Source organism: Heloderma suspectum, chromosome 6, assembly GCF_057233095.1.
Source record: "Heloderma suspectum isolate Gila_16-S chromosome 6, 16-S_ref, whole genome shotgun sequence".
In the NCBI taxonomy this organism is placed as follows: domain Eukaryota; kingdom Metazoa; phylum Chordata; class Lepidosauria; order Squamata; family Helodermatidae; genus Heloderma; species Heloderma suspectum.
In genome coordinates, this window is record NC_139463.1 from 118,774,741 (window position 1) to 118,785,107 (window position 10,367).

Here is a 10,367-nt window from a genome sequence, read left to right on the forward strand (position 1 = left end):
GAGAAGTCCTCCATGGACCCCAGTGGAGGAACGGAGTCCTTGGCTAGCCTATCGCATGAAAAACCACAGGCACAAATGGCGTAGCAGACACCACTTGTGGTTGTAAAGCACTTAATTTAAGTGAAATGTGGCCATTTACAGCTGCATTTAGCTTAATCTTAGAGCTTTATGCCTGCAAATGGCGTAGTGCATGCCATTTGCATTTGGAGTCAGTCAGCCTCAGGCTCAACCAGCGATATGGCAATGGCAGCCATATTGCTGGTACTTCCGAGCTGGCTGGTGGCTCCACGGAATTGCCATGGAGCGGAGCTTGCCAGCGAGGATTCCGGAGGGATGAACAGATTTTCTCCCCCAAGGGTGGATTCCCTGGAGGACCAGCAGGTAGGGAATCTGCCCATCCCTACTGCCAAGTCCTCAGTGTCTGAAGAGAGGAGGCCAGGGCAAGAGTACTGAGGTGCCACAGATCCCCTTCCTCCCCGCACCGGCTGTTAAGGAAGCCCTTGACAGCCAGCAAAGGCAGGATGTGTCCCAGCATGGCCAGCCCCCAGCACTCTCGCACTGGCCTCCTTTCATCAGACTCCACCCCCTTTTCAGACGCCTGAACCTTCCCTAACCTGAATTGGAAGGTTGGTTGGGGGACACAGTCCCTTAGTAGGTAATGGTTCTTCCAACAAGTCTGGAATAAAATCAAAAGTAACACGAGATCCTGGAGGGAGTCAGGGAATCCATTTACACAATACAATTCCATCTTTCACTGCTGTCAAACGTTATTGGCCTGGTTACATATTACCCTTCTCTTAAAGTCACAACACAGTCAAATTCTTATGATAAATAAAGAAATATCACCAGAAACTGATTTAGGTGTGATGAGAGAAAATGGTTTGTGTGCATTTGCATTAATGCTTTCTAGTCTAGCAGTGCTATGGTACATGAAATATACGGTCATGTATGCACACACAGGCATTAGATAAGTAGAGATTCCCCTTGTGTGGCATAGAATCAGTATAGTACTGAAATACAAATGTACAAGGTTTTGAAAATCATGCTGATCAATGTCTGCAGTACCATCGCTAGGGGAGATGTCACAGTATGACAGGGATGGGAACTACACTTGGGTGAGGGGGCCAGATGGCCCCCCATCCCTTCTGTGAGAAAGATGATGTTATGTGCCACTTCCCATCTGATTTGGGAGGGGGAGGTGTGCACAAAGATATCTCCACTGTTACAACCCATCTCTGTTTGAAGCTAACAGCAGGGAACCCTCTCCCACTTCGCCCTGAAGGGGCAGGGAAAGAGGCTTCTGCCATGGCCCCATGGGTCCGATGGACCAGCCTAGTTGGTCCAATTGGCCTGAGAGCTGGAGATTCCCCATTCCTACAGTTTGGATCTGAGAAATCGGAAAAGAAATAATGAATTTGGTTTTAATGCCACATCACAGACTTATGAAACGGGAGGGCAGAAGTTCTCTCAGTCCAAGGGCCAAATTTCCCTTCAAATATTTTTTTTTCAAGGACTGCATTCCAGTGGTGGATGGATGGTGAAGGCAAAAGAGCTCTGGGCCAAAGGAAAAAGGCATGGAGGCAAAATCCCAAACTACCAGCATATTTTCCGTTGAAGTTCTGTCTGCCATTAGTGAGCCCCTGCGAGAGGCATCTCAACTACTTAGAACAGAATGGGGGAGGGGGTGCCAAAACATAAATAAATCAGGAACCAATCAAATATTTGGCATTTGGGGAGGATGGTTGGGGCTGGGGAAATGGAAGATGGCCATTTGGGGAACCCAGGAGGGCTGGAATCGGTGGAGAGAGGACACTCGGAGAAAGGGGTGATACAGATGATGTGAAGGGAAGGCTTAAGGGGATGGAAAGAGGTAGGAGAAAAAGGGTAAACAAATCACATCACAAATCATGTCCTTGTGTAAAAGCGGAAAAGTAAAATGGTGACATTAGATGTGCTCAGTCGCCTCTACTAGCAGAATATTGGAACTGGTAATGTATGCATTGCATTTTTTCAATCTCATCTGTCACCTTTTCTCTGCATCCTTTACATTCTGTTAACTAGGAGCGCAGTACCATCTTCTTTCCACAGTTGTCCTGAATGCCTTTGCTTTCTGTCAGTCAATGCTATAAAATGTAACCTGTCCATGTATTTTCTTTTACAAATAGATGGCACTGTTCAACCAAAAGAGCAGGGGGGATACCACAAGATAGGGATGTATGGAAGGTACTTACCTTTCCGCAGATTATGCTGATGCTGGGGGGGAGCCCTTTCGTCCCTCCCCCCGGAATCCTGGCCAGGGGGAGGTGCTCCGTTCCTCCCCCCTGGAATCCTGGCCAGCCGGCTCCGCTCCGCAGGGATTCTGCAGAGCCACCAGCCGGCTCCGTCAGCAGCCGGACATCCGGCCGCTGGCTAGCAGGGACGCAAATGGCGGCCATCGTAGCTGCCACTGTTTGTGTCCCTGCAGTCAGCCATCATAGGATACACAAATGTTTACGTAGCCTATCACGGCTGATGAAAAAACAATTACAACAACGTACGTACGCAAATGGCGGCGCCCATGGGCGCCGCCTTTTGCATTCCTTATTTTGGCACGTTTTAGTCTACGTAAACATTTATGCTTTTATGTAGATGTTACGCTATTTGCATTCGCCTTATTTTCACCGTCTTAGTCTACATAAATGTTTACGTAGACTAAGACGTGCCAAAATAAGGAATGCAAACGGCAGCGCCCATGGGCGCCGCCAATTGTGTACTCGTGTTTTTTTGTTTTTTGTTTTAATCAGCCATGATAGGCTACATAAACATTTACGTAGCCTATCAGGTTTTTTTTTTAAATCTAGCCATGATAGGCTGCATAAATCTCTACATAGCCTATCACTTTTTTTTTTTAACCTGGAAATGGCGGCGGCGGCAGCCGGTCGGAAGACCGGCCACCGCAGCCGCCATCGAACACCCCTGGAGCCGCTGCCGGAGCTGCCGTCACCAGGAAGATCCGCCCCAGGTAAGTCCTGTCCCGGGGGGACGGGGGGCCGTTCTGCCACTGATTTCGGGTGGCCGAATGCGCTGGCATACGGCCTCCCCGAGATCCATGGCGGATCTTTCGTACATCCCTACCACAAGATCATTACATCCATCCTGGGCTGGGTTGTAGGGACCTGTCTGAAATAAGACCCAAGCATGCATTTTAGCCTCCCTTTGGCTGTGAATTACTTATGCAGATACAATTAACTCCTGTACAGGTCCCTGTGTGTGTGTGTGGCTTCTGAATGTGGAGGTATGTAGGAGAAAGCAGATGTGTGCTGGATATTTTGTAGTAAATCAAAGGAGATCCTCAGGAAGAAGAAGAAAGAAATGGAATGGTGTTCTGCTCAGTCCTGACTAAACAGCCTTTGATTCCCATCATTAATGTCAAGAGTCTGCATGATAGCATTTGGTAAGAAGAGATATTGGCAGTTTATCTGGTAGTTCTATTTTTCCTTTCACATTGGGGGATTCCACAGAACCTTTCCAACCAATTATTTCAATGTCAAGAAAATCATCACCCAAGTCTTCAAAAGATGAGGAGGGTGCCATGCAGGCATATGGGCTGTCTCTACACCCCACTGCTGATTCTCCCAGTGGCCAAACCCCTTCCATTAATATCAACATACATGCACAGAACTCCTCCTCCTTAAATTGGCTATAGATCTCCCTATTCTTGTGGTGTTAGTGTATTATGACCAAAAATGCTCTCATTTGCAGATGTGTGCACCTCTGTGTACATTCTCAGAGACACACATTTGCTAAATCACATCATCTTTAAGCTTTGGTCATAGATTGTCTATTGACTAAGAGGTGACCCCCAAAATTACCACACACAGAGAACTTAAGAGAAACCTACTTGGTACATGTATTAGTTACAACATGGATTTAAAATGCATGAGTTGATTCTGGGGAAATGGAGATAGTTGAGCAATACCACTTTAAACACATGGATAACAATGGCAATGAACCTGCAGGACTCGCATGACAACTACACTCTGATAGGGAAATAAGCTACATTTATTTTCATATAGTCTTCTCACGGAACCATGACAAAGGGACAGATGTTAATTCCTCCACTTTCAGATCACCATCATAGAATCATGGAATCCTAGAATAGTAGGGTTGGAAGGGGCCTACAAGTCCACTGAACCCCCTGCTCAATGCAGGAATCCAAGTCAGAGCATCCCTGACAGATGGCTGTCCAGCCTCGTCTTGAATGCCTCCAGTGTGGGAGAGCCCACCACCTCCCTAGGTAATTGGTCCCATTGTTGTATTGCTCTAACAGTCAGAGAGTTTTTCCTGATGTTCAGCAGGAATCTGGCTTCCTGTCACTTGAGCCATTATTCCGTGTCCTGCATTCTGCGCTGATTGAGAAGAGATCCTGGCCTTCCTCTCTGTGACATCCTCCTGCCTAGTCAAGAAAAACAGATCAGGCTTGTGTCCTTTTACATGTGTTGGCCTGATGACATGTTGGGACACCCCATGGTTGTCATGGTGGCCATGAAGTCCTGAGCCACCCCAGGTGCATAGTAAAAGATGGAGGAAAGGAATTGTGGTTCAGCTACTAAATGAGGATGGCAAAATGATGACAGATGACAAGGAGAAGGCAGATGTGCTCTATTCCTACTTTGGCTCAGTTTTCTCCTGAAAGAGGGTCTATGGCTCCCCTGGCAAAGGCAAAGTACAGGCAGAAGGGGCAGGATTGCAGCTTGGGATCGATAGGCATATGGTCAAGGAACACCGAATTACTTTGAATGAGGTCAAATCTCCAGGGCCAGATGAACTGCATCCTCGAGTTATAAAGGAACTGGCAGAGAAACTGTCAGAACCACTGTCTATTATCTTTGAGAAGTCCTGGAGGACAGGTAATGTGCCTGATGATGGGAGGAGTGCTAATGTTGTCCTTATCTTCAACAAGGGCAAAAAGGAGGAACCTGGGAACTCCAGGCCAGTCAGTCTGACATCAATCCCTGGGAAAATTCTGGAGCAGATGATAAAGCAATCCATCTGTAAGTACCTTGAAAACAATGCCGTGATTACTCGAAGCCAACATGGATTTGTCAAGAACAAATCCTGCCAGATGAATGTGATCTCATTTTTTGATCACGTCACCTCCCTTGTGGACTGTGGGAATGCTGTAGACATAATATACCTTGACTTCAGCAAAGCTCCCCCAAACTTAAATGGATACTGAATTTGATTATTTGGGAGTCTGTTTCAGTCAGAATGGATCCTGGACTGGCCACTTGTCAGCTACTAAGCTGAAAGCTAAAAAATCTATGCAGACAGTATTAACATTTTCCAAAGCCAAGGGACGTAATTTCTTTGTTCTGGCTGTTAGAGTTTTTGTTGTAAAGGTCATTCCACAGATTATATATGGGGCTAGGGATGGCAGAGAATTTCTCCCCGAATCTTCGGGGGGCCGTGTGCCAATGCATTCGGCCCCCCGAAATCGGCGGTGAAATTCTCCATCCCCCCTGGGATGGGACTTACCGTGGCCGAATGTCCCTCCCGGCGCTGGGTCTCAGCGGCGGTTCGTCTGCTTTTCGGTGGGGGGGGGCGGCAGCCAGTCTTCCGACCAGCTGCCGCTGCCGCCATTACAAAGTAAAGTTAAAAAAAAAAACTGTGATAGGCTACGTAACGATTAACGCAGCCTATCACGGCTGACTTTGGAAATCTAGCCATGATAGGCTATGTTAATCGTTACGTATCCTATCACGGGGTTGTTGTTTTTTCCCACTTTTTCTTTTGCAGCCAGGGAGATGGGGCGTGTCTCCCCGGCATGAATTTCGGGTGGGCAAGGTGGGGCGCCCCCCTGGCGTGAATTCCAGCTGGGTGAGGTGGGGCGCCTCCCTCCCGGCATGAATTTCAGGGGGAGAAGCGAAGTGCCTCCCCCCCACCGTGAAGCAAAGCTGCGAAAAGGTAAGTGACTTTTGTACATCCCTAGGGCTGAGATATGGGGTTTCTCTGAGAGATGTCAAGAACAAATCTTGCCAGATGAATCTGATCTCATTTTTTGATCAGGTCACCTCCCTTGTGGACTGTGGGAATGCTGTGAACATCATATACCTCTACTTCTGCAAGATATCCTGATGAGCAAAGTAGCTGAAAATGGGCTAGATGAAACAACTCTCAAGTGGATCCACAGCTGGCTACAGAATCGGACTCAAAGAGTCCTTATCAATGAGATCTTCTCAAACTGGGGAGAGGTAATGAGCGGGGACACTACAGGGCTCCGTCCTGGGCCCAGCCTACCTGAGTACCACGGGGACATACATGGTCACTGTTTATGTATTTTCTATCTAAGCCTCCAGTGCTGGCTTGTTGCCAGCACGTCCCCCCCACCCCAATATTGCACTATTGTCATCAAGCCTGAGATTGACAACACAGAGCAGCTAATAAGGAGAGAGAATTAAGCATTGTTCTCTCCACTTAAACGTATTCTTTCTGAGGTGTCTAAACAACTGAGTCCATGGATCTACTCTTAAGAGATACCAGATACCCCAGATCAACCTGTCACTTCTGTCATGACAAGGAGGTATGAAACATTAACCCATTTCCCATTAGCCCGGAATGGAACAACTACTGTTGCAATACTCCTCCATTATAACTGGCTAAGTAAAAAACCTTGTCTACCTGGCTGTGCCTGAGGTTCAATAGCTGTGCCAACTTGGACTAGGGAAAGGCAAACTCCGCAGAACATTTTGTGGAGTAGACTTTCAGATCAGAGTGTCTACCTCACTTAACAGTTTCAGAGCCCCTGGATAGATAGATGGTGGATGGATGGATGGATGGACGGATGATAGATGCAGAGAGACCATTTAAAAGGAGGGGATAAAAAACAATTCTGATATACTGATTTTTCATTTCTTATACATTGTACAACATGTTTTCCTCTGTCCAAACTCTATAGTCCCTTCCTCAAATTTTCTTCCTTGATTGAATGTGATATTATGTGGGAGATCAGGATTACAGGGGGAGTTTACGAAAAGAAATATATTCTTCTTACATATGCAATTCTTCAGAGTCCATTAAATTGCCTTACCTAATTACTGAAAAGGCAGGACATTTTCATTAGTGGCCAATGACATGAGCCAATAATGTAATATTACTGAGAACTATTCTGCCCTTGCCCCAATCCTACACACAACTTGCATTCATCTAGGGTTCATCTAGTTATGATGCAGTTCAGTAACCTACACAATCCAAAGCATGAATCCTTCCTGTGCCATAAACGCAAAGCATATTTAACAATGGATGTATGAAAGTTCCACCACGGACCTCGGGGAGGCCGAATGCCAGTGCATTCAGCCCCCCAAAATCGGTGGCGAAATGGCCCGCCACCCCCCCGGGATGGGACTTACCTTGGGCGGATCTTCCTGGCGGCGGCGGCTCCAGCGGTGGCTCTGGTGGCCGTTCGGCAGCAGCAGCGGTGGCGGCTGGTCTTACGAATGGCTGCCACTGACATTTCCAGTTAAAAAAAACCAAAAAAACATGATAGGCTACGTAAAGATTTATGTAGCCTATCACGGCTAGATTTTTAAAAAACACCGTGATAGGCTACATAAATGTTTACGTAGCCTATCACGGCTGACTTAAAAAAACAAACAAATGCGTGTACGCAAATGGTGGTGGCCATGGCCGCTGGCATTTGCGTTCCTTATTTTGGCATGTCTCAGTCTACGTAAAGATTTACGTAAACTAAGACAGAGAAAATAAGGGGAACGCAAATAGCATAGATGCTACGCAATTTGCGTTCCCCTTATTTTCGCCATCTTAGTCTATGTAAATGTTTACGTAGACTAAGACATGCCAAAATAAAGAACGCAAATGGCGGCAGCCATGGCCGCCGCCATTTGCGTACGCGTATTGTTTTTTTTAAAAAATAATCTGTGATAGGCTACGTAAACATTTACGTAGCCTATCATGGCTGACTGCATGGATGCAAACGGCGGTGGCTATGGCCGCTGCCATTTGCGTCCCTGTTAGCCAGCGGCCGGATGTCCGGCTGCTGGCAGAGCCGGCCGGCGTCTCCGCAGAATCCCTGCAGAGTGGAGCCGGACGGACAGGATTCCGGGGGGGGAGGAACGGAGCGCCTCCCCCCCCAGCCAGGATTCCAGGGGGAGGGATGGAGCGCCTCCCCCCCCCGCGGAAACAGAACGGAACAGAAGGTAAGTGTTCTGTCCATCCCGATATTTAACTGTAAGGCACACTGTTTCTCTGGCTCTCGGGTCCTTTACTAATTCTGCATTATGGGGAATATTAACTTACTATAGGTGACCTTTGTTACAGGATTACAAAAGTAACCCAACCCTGGTGAAGGAGGAATGTTTTTCCTGTGGCTAGCCTGGACTGAGCAGGGGTTTTCACTAGGTGACCTTTCCTGAATGCTTATTCGATTTGAGTGACCTCCATGACATTATACTTTAACTGAGTAGGTCAGAAGCCTGGCTTTGTTGCTGTCTGTGGCAGCCTTTCCCAATACAGTCCCCTCCAGATATTGTGGGCTACTGTTCCCAGCATTCCTCACCATTGGCTGTGCTGGCTAGAGCCGGTGGGAGCTGAAGTCCAAAATATCTGGAGGGCACCACATTGGGGGAGGTTGGTATATGGGAACTCAAACACATGAGGCTGCCGTAGTTTCATTTGCTTGTGACAGGAGGCTTCAGTCTGAATTTAGAACTGTCTAGGGGAAGAAGCTGTCATTGTCTGGGCTGCTCAGGTAGCTCAACAAAGATGACTGGCAGTTATAAGTTCCATAAGGGTCATGATTGGCATGGAGATTTTAGCTTTCTTCACATGGAGCTTTTATCCTGTGATTGAGATTGCTCCTTCACGGACGTTTGCGGGTTCTTTACATGACGACGTGACCCTCCAGGATGTCTCTTGCACTAAATTCCCTTTGTTCCATTTTTACATAGATCACAGATAATGACCTATCAAATTAACCCATTTTGTTCCGCTTGAGTTCCCTCTGTGAAATGAGTAAAAGCGGCAAGAAGAAGAGCGAGGTCAATGGAAGACTCAGATATGGGGAGAAGGAGGGGGAGGGGGGAAGGAAGTGAGTGAGTGAAGGGAGTCATTGTGATCCTGCATTTAAAATGGAAGCAGAAAGCCCTGTTTTAAATGGAGGATTTTGGCTGGTGTAGAGATTACGTAGACTAATCTCATTTAAACATTTAAGTAGACTAAGATGTGCCAAAATAAGGAACGCAAATGGCGGCGCCCATGGGTGCCGCCATTTGTGTATGCACGGGTTTTTTTTCCCTTTTAAATCAGCTGTGATAGGCTACGTAAACATTTACATAGCCTATCACGGTGTTTTTAAATAATCTAGCCGTGATAGGCTACGTAAATCTTTACGTAGCCTATCACGGTTTGTTTTGTTTTTACTGGAAATGGCGGTGGCGGCAGCCCGTCGGAAGACCGGCCACTGCCACCACCAAACCGCCGCCCATCCACCGCCCAACCGCCGCCGGAGCCGCCGCCAGGAAGATTCGCCGAAGGTAAGTCCCATCCCGGGGGGGGAGACTGTTCCGCCACCAGTTTTGGGGGGCTGAATGCGCTGGCATTCGGCCTCCCCGAGATTCATGGCAAAATTCTCTGACATCCCTAGTAAAAAGTCTTTGGGAGACAATTAAAGTCTGCTAGTGTGGTGGATGAGAGGACAGCTGGTGGCTGAAAACGGAGAGAGCTCACAGCTGGGGAAAGAAAGAGAAAGCTAGTCTCTTGGAGAATTCTTCTAGAGGGACACCTGGAAGCTGGAGCCAGGAGCAGTGAAGAGCAAGAGGACATGCTGTGGGGTTGGTGGTGGTTGATAGCAGAGACCAGCAAAGGAAGGAGTCAGCCTGAGGTCTGATAAAAGGGGTCTTTAGGAAGAGTTCTCCAAACTAAATTAATCCTAGAAGCCAGAGGGAACAGGAAGAACTGGAGGCAAAGGAGGTCTGCTCTTTAGCTTCTCTTCTCGGTTGTGTGGGATTGGCCAGGGGGTGTTTTGAGAAATCTGATCTCAGGGAAAAGCAACTGACAGTTTGTTCGTATAGAATAAACTTGTATGATGCATGGTAACTGAGGACATTTCGCATATGTATAGGAAAACAATCATAACCTATGTTTCCAGAGGAGGCATATTATTACCATATGCAAATAATTCCCTCTATAAACATGACAGATCAGAGAGCCTTGTGGCAGGGAGTGTCATAGTTCCAAATATCAAAATTTTAATAAGGAAACAGTGGCAGGAAAAACTGGGGAGATTCCTCCACATATGGTGGGATGGTGGGATAAGGCATGTGGTTATCCCTTGGCAGGATAACACAGATGATCAAGGATATTCTTTCCTC